The sequence below is a fragment of the Acinonyx jubatus genome, chromosome B2 (assembly GCF_027475565.1).
Source record: "Acinonyx jubatus isolate Ajub_Pintada_27869175 chromosome B2, VMU_Ajub_asm_v1.0, whole genome shotgun sequence".
Lineage (NCBI taxonomy): Eukaryota > Metazoa > Chordata > Mammalia > Carnivora > Felidae > Acinonyx > Acinonyx jubatus.
Genome location: NC_069385.1, coordinates 132,451,135 through 132,463,202, shown reverse-complemented (window position 1 = coordinate 132,463,202; position 12,068 = coordinate 132,451,135). Strand labels below are relative to the sequence as shown.

General features: G+C 45.4%; 1 protein-coding gene across 2 annotated transcripts in view; it reads left to right on the top strand.

The window, feature by feature from the left end:
• The window catches only part of NEDD9 (neural precursor cell expressed, developmentally down-regulated 9), a 183,530-nt gene that overhangs the window by 53,202 nt on the left and 118,260 nt on the right, over nucleotides 1-12,068 (top strand). The window lies entirely within an intron of this gene.

The window sequence follows — 12,068 nt, the reverse complement described above, 5'->3', positions numbered from 1 at the left end:
GTGTTCTTGTGCGTGCTCTGTTGTCCCATCAGAGTTCACTTACAACATACAAGTTCAAAGAAAAACACTATTAAGAATTTTAATGTGGTGGCAACAGAGCCTTTAAACCCAGCCTGGGGTCCTTCTGAGAAGGGTCACACATACCATGACGGTGACCCGGCAAGCAGGAAGACAGCATGTACGAAAATGCTAAAGAGACCCCAGGGCACATGGGTGGAGCCCAGAGAAAGAAAACTAGGAGGCTGGGCCTGCACCCAGGGGAGTTAGTGCAGGAGGAGTCCAGAACAACCAAAGAGACTGATTCTCAGAGGTTACAGCCCTAGAGCACAAGGCATGTCAGGAAAGAGGAGACAAGAAGAGACAGGGGATCAAGTGGAGGGAACAAAGTCGGAGCTCTGGTTAGCCAAGACACAAGTCACTAAACTGGAGGCACTGGGAGAAGTCTATGAAACACAGCCAAGGATCACACAGAGGGGCAAGATACCAGCAAAGGTTAACATAAACCAATGGCCATTTGGATCTGATCGCATCCCAGAATGCTGAGCACCCCAGTGGCATCCCTGTAAGCGTGGAAGGTACTTGTCATGGGCCTGCGAGGGGCAACCTCCCTCCCAGATCCTTCCCACCGCTCCAACCTCCTGGTAGAAAATGAGACACTCTCTCGCTCCTGCAGAGAGCAATTCCTTCCCCTTCTCCAAAGCTCTAGGAATGCTTGTCCCCATGGCTTCATTGTGGAAACGAGCTGGAAACTGGCCCCGTGGAACGTGTGACATGGAATGCGGTCATGGTGACCCATCAGTTCGCAGGCCACTGGGTCCCGTGGTTCATCCATAAGACTTTGCAATAACAGCAGCTGGAGACTGTCACTTGGGCGGTGTGTAAGCCACCTGCAGACCTCCTTCTGTCATTCATGACTCAGTCATCTGTGTTAACTCACAGCAGGGTTTCTAAACGTTGGCAATATTCACATTTTGAGCCAGATAATCCCCCGTGTGAGCAACTGTCCTATGCACCATTAGACGGTTAGCAGCACACCTGACCTCTGCCCAGTGGATACCAGTAGTGTCTCCCAGGTGTGACAATCAAAAATATCTCCAGACATTGCCCCGTGTCCCCTAGGGCGCATAATCGCCCTCAGTGAGTCAGTGACTTAGAGTATGTGGCCCCTGCTGAGGAACACACCTACAAAGACATCACTTTCACTATGTGCTCTTAGCTGACTTACTCCACCCTTTTTTTATAATGCTTATTTATTTTTGAAAGAGAGAGAGAGAGTGTGTGTGTGAGCAGGGGAGGGGCAGGGAAGGAGATACAGAATCTGAAGCAGGCTCCCGGCTCTATCAGCACAGAGCCCAAGGTGGGGCTCGAACCGACAAACCATGAGATCATGGTCTGAGCAGAAGTCAGATGCTTAACCGACGGAGCCACCCGGGTGCTCCTGACTTATCCCACTTGTCTGTTAACTTGCATCTTTTTTTCTGAAAGCGTCTCTTTAGGGTCTCATCTTCCTGAGAGCACAATATCCCCCCCCCCTTGGCTATGCTAATAGGGCCTTAGCTGGTAGTAAAGCCACATAATGGATAAGTCTTCTTGTTCTTGTCCATCCAAAAGGAGTTACATGAGCCATTGCAAACTGCTGCAAAACATGCATCTCAAGGTCTGCAAAGATTACCGGAAGCTCACCATCCCTTTTTTTTCTCTCTCTTAGGGCATAGTGTACGAATGCCTGGCAAGACCTCTGTTTGCTAGCCTTGTCATATGTCTTATCTCATTTAATCCTCAAGGAAAAAGTATAGATAACTCCTATAAAATGCCATATCCATTTTTACAGATGGGAAAATGAGGCTGGCAGTTACGAAGTAACTTGCCCAACATCACCCCAGTCACCCCAGTAGTAAATGGATTTGAACTCCAGTTTTTTTGGGGCTGCCAATCTAAGACTTTCTCACTTCTACCAATGCTTTTCAACTTTACTGCACATAGGAATCACCGGGAATGGGCAGGGGAGGGGTGTGGAGATCATGAACAATGCAGATTCCCAGGCCTTCTCCCACAGAGACTCAGAAGATAGTTTTAGGACAGGTCCCAAGAATCAGGATTTTAATGTTTATTTATTTATTTGCGAGACAGAGAGAGAAAGAGAGCTTGCATGAGCAGGGGAGGGGGAGAGAGAATCCCAAGGAGGCTCCATGCTGTCAGCACAGAACCCAAGGGGAGGCTCCAACTCATGAACCATGAGGTATGACCTGAGTTGAGATCAAGAGTGGGCCACTGAACCAACTGAGCCAGCCAGGTACCCCTCCCCGCCAAGAACCAGGACTTTAAACAAGTGCTCCCAGTGATTCTAATGCAGGTGGTCTAAATCCTTGGCATTCCCTGGAATCATTGCCTACCCTGGTTAGATCATGAAAAGTCTGGATCAGCTCGGAAGTTGGATGTCTGCATACTTTAGCTTTCAAATAGTCTGGAAAACAAGGGTTATAAGACATCTCAGTATGATGTGTTTCCAGGAAAAAAAATGTTAGCAAACCATAAGAAGAAGAATATTTGGAGGGCTCAGTTCCCATTAGAATTCAGCAAATGCTCCAGAGAATCTCCCAAGGTTCAGATCTAGTTTAAGGGGGAAAAAAACGGCGGAGGCAGGTTAGACTTGCAGACTTGAGTTTCTGACATGAGATCATGAGCCAAATCAAGAGTTGGACACTTAACTGACTGAGCCTCCCAGGAGCCCCACAATTTGAGGTTTCTACACCTTAGTGTGAGTTTTCAGTCACAGTTTTCTATCTGCCTCAGACACGGTAACATTTTAGGCCTATTCTCCATTGCTGAATATTGAGGAATAGTAGACTTTATCACAGGGAAGGAATTTCCAGTCTCATTCTTATAATATTTCACAGGATAGTGGGGAAGGAAGGGAGGTGGTCATTGTAAGGACAAGAATAGATCTCACGGTACCAGAAGCAGAAATGCGGTTATGCTCCCAAGTTCCCATGTGGAGAGGGGCTGTGTGAGTGACTCAGTGCGTGTGCGTGTGTGTGTGTTTGTGTATGAAGGACTTTTGAGTCTAAACTTGGGTCAGGCATTCATCCCAGGTCCAGGCAGCTGTGAACAGTAAAGTGCAACCATGTTGCCCAAACGGAAATCTGGAACCGACCTCTCTGAGTGAACAGGACAACCAAGGGCGTCTATTTGAGCTGGGGAGATGTTTCAAATGGCGTGTGCGACAACCCCAAAACAAAATGGCTTATCCTCATTACTTTATTTAAAAATTTTTTTTTATATTCACTTATTTTAGACAGAGAGAGAGACAAACTGTGAGTGGGGAGGGGCGGAGAGAGAGAAAGACACAGAATCCGAAACAGGCTCCAGGCTCCGAGCTGTCAGCACAGAGCCCGACACAGGGCTCAAACCCACAAACTTAGAGATCGTGACCTGAGCCGAAGTCAGACACTCAACCGACTGAGCCACCCAGGTGCCCCGACCACCGTTACTTTAATAACAAAAAAGATCATAAAAATAGAGCAGAAACCAAATAAATTCTCTGTGCCCAATAAACCTCTCAATGAAATCACCTCCCTGGCTTCTGAGGTTATCCCATCGCTGTGTCAGAAATAAAACGGGGTGAGCTGGGCAAATCTTCACCTCTGCCTCAGGTTCTCTTCAGCAGGTAGTTTCCTAAAAACTGGCGTATCAAAGAAGATCTGTAGAGTAAAGCAAACAGAAAAATTTTTTTACATTTTTTAAAACAAAAGTGTCTCTTTCATGAGTATCAGAAAAAAAAAAAAAAAGAACCCAATAGATTTCAGGGCTCGCCTATAGGGCATATTTCAAAGTGATGTGTAATGTCACTTTAGGAAAGTGAGCTGTTTCTTTTTTCAACCTAAAGATAAAATGACCAGGGAGAAGGCAGCCAAGACTCTGAGTAATCTTATTGAGGGTTCCATTTTCTGAGTATGAACTTATGCTAGCAACGGCTCCTTAGTAACATGAAAACAAGCCAAGCTAGGCAGTCCCGCATTTATGAGACATAACCTCCAAGGCAGCAAAGTCTGAAGGCTAATTCTGGTTACATAACGTTCATGAGTCACTGATGCCATCAGATATTACAGACAACTAGACAGTCACCCGCCCTCTCCCTGCATTTTCAGAGCACGTAGGCTCCCATGGACCTCATTCATCCAATACTTGCCTTTCGCTCTCCCTTCTTGCCTTATTTCCTATCTTGTTCCTTTTCTTTTCTTCTCCACTCTGTGCTATATTAGTCAGGGTCCTCCACAGACACAGCAGTAGTAGCATGGATATATAGCTATAGATATTATGATTTAGTGTAAGGAAGTGAATCATATAAATATGAAGATGAACAAATCCAAAGGTCTGCAGTCCGTTCAAAAGTCAGCTGTATATATAACTGCTTACGGGTTTTCTCCCCACATGACCTTCCCCACATGACCCTGGAACCTAACATGTCGTGTTAAGTTCATCATTTGCTCCCCGACTTAATTCTGAATTTTCTTTCTCAGGATGATGCTATCATCCACCCAATCTCCTCCACTTCTATCTGGGAGACAATTATTACAAACACTCCCTCCAACCTCACCTTTGAATTCCAATCGGATATTACACTTTATCCCCCGACTGCCTAAATAGCTACTTGCTCGTCATTGTTTCTGTCTTGAGCTTAATGGGGACCCTCTGGTTTTGCATCTGGATTTTAGCAAAGCTCTGTGATGGATTTCTCGCCACCTCCACACCAGCCGCCTTTCCAATTCATCCACTGGATTCAGTGTGATTTTTATGACAAAGAAAAGTGATCGCATTACTTCCCAGTTAAAAGCTTTCAAAGTCTTCCCCTTTGCCTTGAGGATAAAGTGGCCAGAAAATTTCAGTGGTCCAGCAGCAAGAGTTAAGACAGTGGGAGCTGGCATGGCAGGTTGGGGAGCGGGGGGCAGGGAGAAGACCTTAAGGAGATAGAAAGGGCAAGACCCCATTGCTGAGGCGATGTGGGCAGTGACCATAAAGAAAGCACTGACGAAAACCTCTCTGCTTCTGACTTGGATGACTGAATAAATCACGGTCCCGTTCTCCGAGACTGGGGACAGACACTGTTCTCTCTTCGTGGCCACTTGCGTTACCTGGGTGGGGCGCCAACGTCTGGGGAACCAAGCCTTCAGGAAACCTGAAAGTTTGGGTGGAGATGAGTCAGAGCCTGGTAAAGAAAAAGAAATAAAAATTAATACCAGATGGGGAAAGAAGGCAGTTGAAAGTCCCTGTAAACAGCATCCAAGAACTCCACAGGAGTGGAAGGTGCAGCAATGTCCTCTCTTCTGCTAAGAGATTCCTGAAAATTTGCTGGCAGAGACCAGGAAAAGAATCAGGGCCGTGAGCTCAGCAAGACATTACCTAAGCGCAGAAGGGTTTAAAGGACCTCATAACTCCGACTTCCACCCTCGTTTATTTCACGATCATTGCCATGCCCTCTTTCTTGGTCAGGGTTTTGGCCGCAGTTTGGAGTATCTTGATGTTTGTAAAAAATCTTAAAACACGTGTTACTTCATTGCTATGCTCCCAGGGTGCACATGTGGATGTGCCCTTGGATGAACCCACAGCCCTGTTCGTCCCACTGTTTACTGAGTCGTACCCATTTGCAACAAAGGGAAGGCTTGTTTCATAGATCTCGAGAATACACCTGGGAATTTCCAACTCACTTAAAAGCCAGTCCCTTGCAGGGATCATTCTGAAAGAACCGAGGTCACTTGAAAGGCTATACCCCAACATTTAAATGGCTGTAACTGGGCCAAACCACCCAGTTTGAATGTTTAGCCAAATTCCAGTGTGTCCGATGCATTGGGGTATTTAATCCCCGACAAATTCCTCTTTGGCCTGACGAGATCACGCGTATTTATTTACTGTTTTGACACAAATGGAAAAAATATATACCGTAACTAAAAAGAAGTTTCTTAGGTAACCTGGTTAGAATCCTGAATGAGGCCCAAGGGCAAGCTGAGGCACACAATCTTTCTGCCAAAGCACAGCAAAGAATCTGACTTTTTCTCTGCAAGCAGGTGCCTGATGGACTGTTTTATGAAGGGTTTTAATTAACTCTTTCTGTCTTAGTTACCTACCCAAATAAACTATGTGAATCCCAATATGGTAGAAGGCCTCCATCAGCTGGCAAGCAACATCTCAGAAAGGCTCCACAGCCCAGGGACATAAAACTCCCAAGGAAGACAACTTAGTAAGTGCGTAGTTTCCAGAGGCCTCTATTTCAGGTGCTGTCAGCAGCCAGACAGTGGAAAGCCAGTGTGCTCCGCTGAGTGCATCGTCCCAGTTCCAGAATCGCGTTTACGCGGAAATGTAAGGGGCACCCGGCTGGTTTTAGCCCCTGCTCTGTTCCTCTTTCTCCAGGTCTCCTCCTCTGGGGGAGCATTGCCCAGTCTCCTGATGAGGGTCTTTCTGACACGTTTGCCCTTAAGCCTGACCTCAGGATACTCCCCAGGTGGTGAAGGCGTAACATCTTTGATGTTCACAACTGATAAATGCTTAGCTTCTGTGCCTTTTAATTACATAGTGCTGCAATTTCACTGGCACCTCCAAGGCCTTATCTAAAAGGCACAGCAAAGTAGAAACATCACCAAGGGTGACAGGGTCAGAGATAGACTGAGACATAGAGATGGAGAGAGAAAGATACTGTTTATGGTCAATAATGCCTTTCCTGGTGTCCGACCAATTACATATCCAGGTGACAACCTATATGACATATGCAACTGAAGACACACGCTTTTCTGGCTTTTCATCTTGCACATGAGGAAACAGGCAGAGAAATGGCTGAGTTGCCCAAAGTCACACGCAATGGGGACTAGGGCCCAGGTCTCCTGACTTCCCTACCACGAACATCGCCAGCTGTATATGGTGGCATGGGAGATAGAGAAGGTTGGAGAACCTGGTTTATGCTAGTAGCTCCACAGTTCCTTTCCCCTCAAGGGGAAGGACCATTTCAGGTCCTTCAATATAAGGTTCAGATACCACATAGAGAAACATCCAAGGATAAATAAGAAACATGTAGACTTGGGGGTCCACTGGCTTCCATATAGGAAATGAAACTGTTGGCCAGGAAATGAGGAACTTAAGACAGACTGGTCTGAGGAAGTCACAGGGCTGCCTTCCTCCACTGTGCTTACCCCATCCCACAGGTAACTGTCCTACAAGCAGAAACCCTGCCATTTTACCCAGGCCTAGGTCAAGAGCACTGCCCCCTCTTAATCTCTTGGTGGATTCCACCTCACCCCCTCCTTCCTTTAGAAAGAAGTTCTGTTTTTTGTTGTTGTTGTTTTTTATCACCAAGACTTCTCACAGAGCTTCAGGGAGTTTACTTCAGCATATGGCCTCAGTCAACAAATACTTACTGAGCACCTACTGTGCACCAGATATCGAACTAGGTCCTGGGGAAACAAAGATGGGGCAGCCACAGTTATTACCCTCAAGAACTCATTAGCTGCACATCCTGTTCGTGCACAGGCTCTTGTTCGCACACAGGGCTCAGTCCCAGGTGGGCAGTGAGCATATTTTTAACCCCCAAATTCCAACACATGGTGCTCAAAATAAGATTGGTTTCTATTTTTTTTTTTTGAGAGAGAGAGAGAGAGAAAGAGAATGGGGGGAAGGGCAGAAAGAGAGGGAGAGAGGGAGAATTCCAAGTAGGCTCCACGCTGACAGTGCAGAGCCTGATGTGGGCTCAAACTCATGGACTGTGAGATCATGACCTGAGCCGAAGTCAGACGCTCAACCTACTAAGCCCCCCAGGTGGCCCAAGATTGCTTTTCTAATGTGTAAATGTTTTAGATGAACCTCTTTAAAAGGCATAGAAATTAAATTGCATTAGTAAGTCTTTTATCAAGTCTCTTTTACTGACAAGAAATAGATTTCATTAAATCAGGCCTTTTTGAGAAAAATCTGTACAATACGTTCGTCAAACCCATAAGCTTTGACTTGCAAAATCTTATAATCATAGTCTATTGTGGTGAGAAAGGATCTGAGATATCACCTGAGCCAGCAGATTTAAATTTTGTATTTCATTTTTTAAACAGCAAAGTCTTTTTTTTAAGCCAAATATCACCAAGAGCCCCACATTGAAACCAGTTAAAACTGGAATGGCTGTGGCCAAAGGAGAAATGCAGAGCTCAGGACCCTTGCTTCTGATCTCCCTCTCTCATGTGCCACCTCTGCTCCCACAGATTTTGGAACTGCACACCACAGAAATGACAATCTACCAACTCCTCTTGTCCCGGATGAGGAAAGTGAGATCCAGAAAGAGCATGGCTTCATTTTAACTGATTGCATCTTCGATGACCCCATTTCCAAATAAGGTCACATTCTGAAATACTGGGAAGTAGTTCCTCCACATATGAATTTGGAAGGTAGGGGAGGGGGACACAATCCAATCCGTAGCATTGCTTCTTGCCCTGTTTGGATGTTCTTGGCCAAACAAGGTAGTCTCTGATACCTGGTCCTTAAAGGAAAGACGTGAGCATATTTGACAACTACTGGGAAGAGGTCAGGAAAGAGATATGTCAGGCACATAGAGATATGTCCCTGAGTGGGCATTGAGGCCAGATGGAGAGATACGTTTTGGCACAAAAGGAGAGACACTTCCTTTATTGTCACAAGGAGGCGGGCGGGAGAAAAGGATGAGTTTGGATACAAAATGAATCAGCAGATGAGGAGGAGAGAAGTCTAGGGAGTTCACCTGAGGTGGTTCTAGCTTTCTTCATGAAGCAGGAGAAGACACTGCCTGCTGGGGCTGACAATGGAGGTGGGAACTACAGCTCAGTAGGAGCTAGGGTTCAGCAGAGGGACTGGCACTGAAACCGGGGACTTGAGGAGAGTGGAGAAAAGTTTGAAATAGTCCTGTGCATAATGGACCAGAGCCAGCTGTGTCTAGAGTATGCACTCACTGCATCATTACAGGAAGGGATCTATTACTAGAATAGAAAGGTGGGGAAATGAGAGGGTGAGCAAACCAGGGGGAACAGAAAGGGGCTGCCTGACAGTAACAAGGGCCCAGATGGCATGGGTGACCAAAGTTTATAGTGGCACCATCTGCAGGGTGTGTGGTTTTTTTCAGCAATGCTCAACAGCTGTGCGATTGATGTAGAGAAAGTAAACAGTTGAGTACATCCAGAGCTGGGCTTTGTCCAGGAGGGTGCATTACAAGGGCAAAGGGGCAAGGAGGTTGAGGATATGAGCAAGGGGAAGGTGACTTGAGAAAGCTCAGGGACGCGAGTAGGTGAAGAAGAAAGTGTGCAGTGAGGAGGCTCTGCTCATTTCTGCACAAGAGGCTGGTGTATGTCCCTTGCTTTCTGTTGACCAGAGCACATGGTTATTGCTGCCTCCTGGAGGAACAGATGTTGCCAGATGTGACATGCTAACGAGCCACAAGCTGATGGGCTCCCCCAGCTAAACTTCCTCCTCTAGGGTGGTCCTAACTGGCCCCAGCTGGGTCATGTGTGCCCAGTGCTGCCACAACTGTCAGAGCATGCTCTGGGGACATGTGTGCCTCTATGGAAGGAAGAGGTCAATACCAACTGCATATCTAGTGTATTGGTTCAGCCCCTGGGTCAGTCTGCTAATCAGTGCTATTTTAAAGTGGGTCATCCCTATTGGTTTGGATTTCATTGCTGTGAATCTTCCAAGGGCACAGATCTTCTCTTAGCTGCCATAGTTCAAATAAAAACTGTGGCTATTACTACACATATCATTGGTATTATTATATACCTCTACTGATGTTATTAGCACTCAATTTGAAACCCTAAGCTCCTAGAATCACCTCAGTATTTTCAGAAACCAATCACTGGGGAGAAAAAGAAAAAGAAACTTTTGAGTAGGACTCTGAAATATTCCTAGTACGGAAAGGTTAAAACTAAAAAGAAATGCCAAACATTGTCAGGAGCAGTGGGGTCCCCCCCACCCCACTGGTGAGAATATAAATTAGTACAACCGCTTCTATTTTCCAGTAAATAAAATAAACGCCTATCTATCATCCAGAAAATTCCATTCTTAGGTATATGGACAACAGAAATAGATAAAGGTCTACATAGCAGTATTATCGACAATGGCCTCATACTGGAGATGACTCAATTGTCCCTCCACATTAAAATGGATAGGTCTCTATACACTGGAATACTATATGGCAATAAAAATTATGAACTACAGCTGTTGGCAACAACATGGACGAATGCCATGAACATAATGCTGAGCGGATGCAGTTAACATAAAAGAATACATACTGTATGATCTATTTTTTCAGAGCTCAAATATAGGCAAAAGTGACTCTAGTGTATAGGAATGCCAATTTAAGGGGTAAAGGCTAAAGAAAGGCAAGGAGGGGATTACCATGATAGTCAGGATAGTTACCTTTAAGCAGGATCACCTCTAACATTTGTGGGGCTTAAATAAAGAACTGCGGATCATCTTCCTAGGCCTAAATATTTTAAAGTCAGTTAAACTAACACTATATGAAATAAAAACTGCTTTATCCTCCACCTCGACAAATAACATCTTCATGGCAATCTGGAAGACCAGGCTGGACCCTAGGATTCTTGGGCTGCTTAGAGCTTGTCACTGGAATGTGTGGCACAAGAAGAGGTGGCCCTCGGACTCCCAGGCCGTCCGTCTTCTTCCATGTCTGCCCCATCCCATACCTCAAGGGCCCCTGTGTCCATGTATGTTCATCTGCAGCCTCCCGCACATATTTGCCCCTAGGCCACCTCTTGGGAAGATGGGCCTGAGGAAGAGGCCAGAAAATGGACTCAGAATCATTTGGACAGGGAATCCCAATGTCCCAGTACTTGGTGAATGGTCTAGACAGGGAGACATAGGTTCCAGGTGGACATGGCCTCTTGACCTCAAAGATTCCTCTCTCCTTGGAAAGCAGTATTTCTGGAGGAAATCTAGAAGCTTAAAAGCACAAGGCTCAACATAGGGTCCACGGGATGGGGTTTAGGGTAGTATTGCCTCTAAAGAAAGGGGTTGTATTGGGAAGAGGACCTGAAAAATTTCTGGGGTCCTGGCAGTATGCTGTGCCTTAACCTGGAAGGCAATTTATGATAATTTATTAAGCTCTACATTTGTTTTATATAGTTTTCTGTATGTGTGTTATATTTCACAATAAAGAATTAATGAAATCTATCTGTCTACTATCTATCTGTCATCTATCTATCACCTATCTGTCTATATATCTATCTATCATCTATCTGTCTATCTATCATCTATCTATCTGTCTATCTGTCTGTCTATCTATTCACCTATTGCTTCTGGTACTGTCATTTATGAGATCCCTCTGTATCAGCTCTGAATGCTTGCCTTTAAGCTCAGACACCTTGTACAGTTAAAATGCCTCAAGGCAGGAATACCTCAGGGAGAAATGGAGACAATTCTGGAAACATAGTAACTCTCTCTCACTGCTGGTTTTATCCACCATCTGGGGCCCAGATACTTCGGTGACCATGGATGGGCTCGGGCAGTGCACATGAGTCATGGGGCCATGTCCTCTTGCTTAGCCACTGCAGAGCGCCTCAGAGGAAAATTCTCTTTTCCCCATCTTAACCAAGATTTTAAATACTGTGTTTATCAAACCGAAATTACAGGAAGCTATTCCCATCCTAGCAGAAGTGAAAAGAGACCAACTCCCAATTATCCTCTGTTTGGAAAGCAGTTCTAAGAAGCCTTCCCTTCCCCATAAGGGCAGCTGGATAAATTCATTAGTTTGCTAAGCTTCTACTATGTGCCAGACACAGTCCTTATTTTTCTGCTCCACACTTCAAAACACCCATTTGGTTTTGATTTTTCATCCTTGATAGGAAAAACACTTTCCTTTCACAAAGATTCAGATTCCCGGTTCTCAAAGAGATTTCTGTGTAGCCCATGTGGTTTAAATATCAGGACTTTTCTAAGAATATATATTTCAACTATGGTCCATATGGATACACACGCATTCACACACACACACACACACACACACACACACACACACACACCATCCCCAAACTGAACTTTATAGCAGTGAGATGATG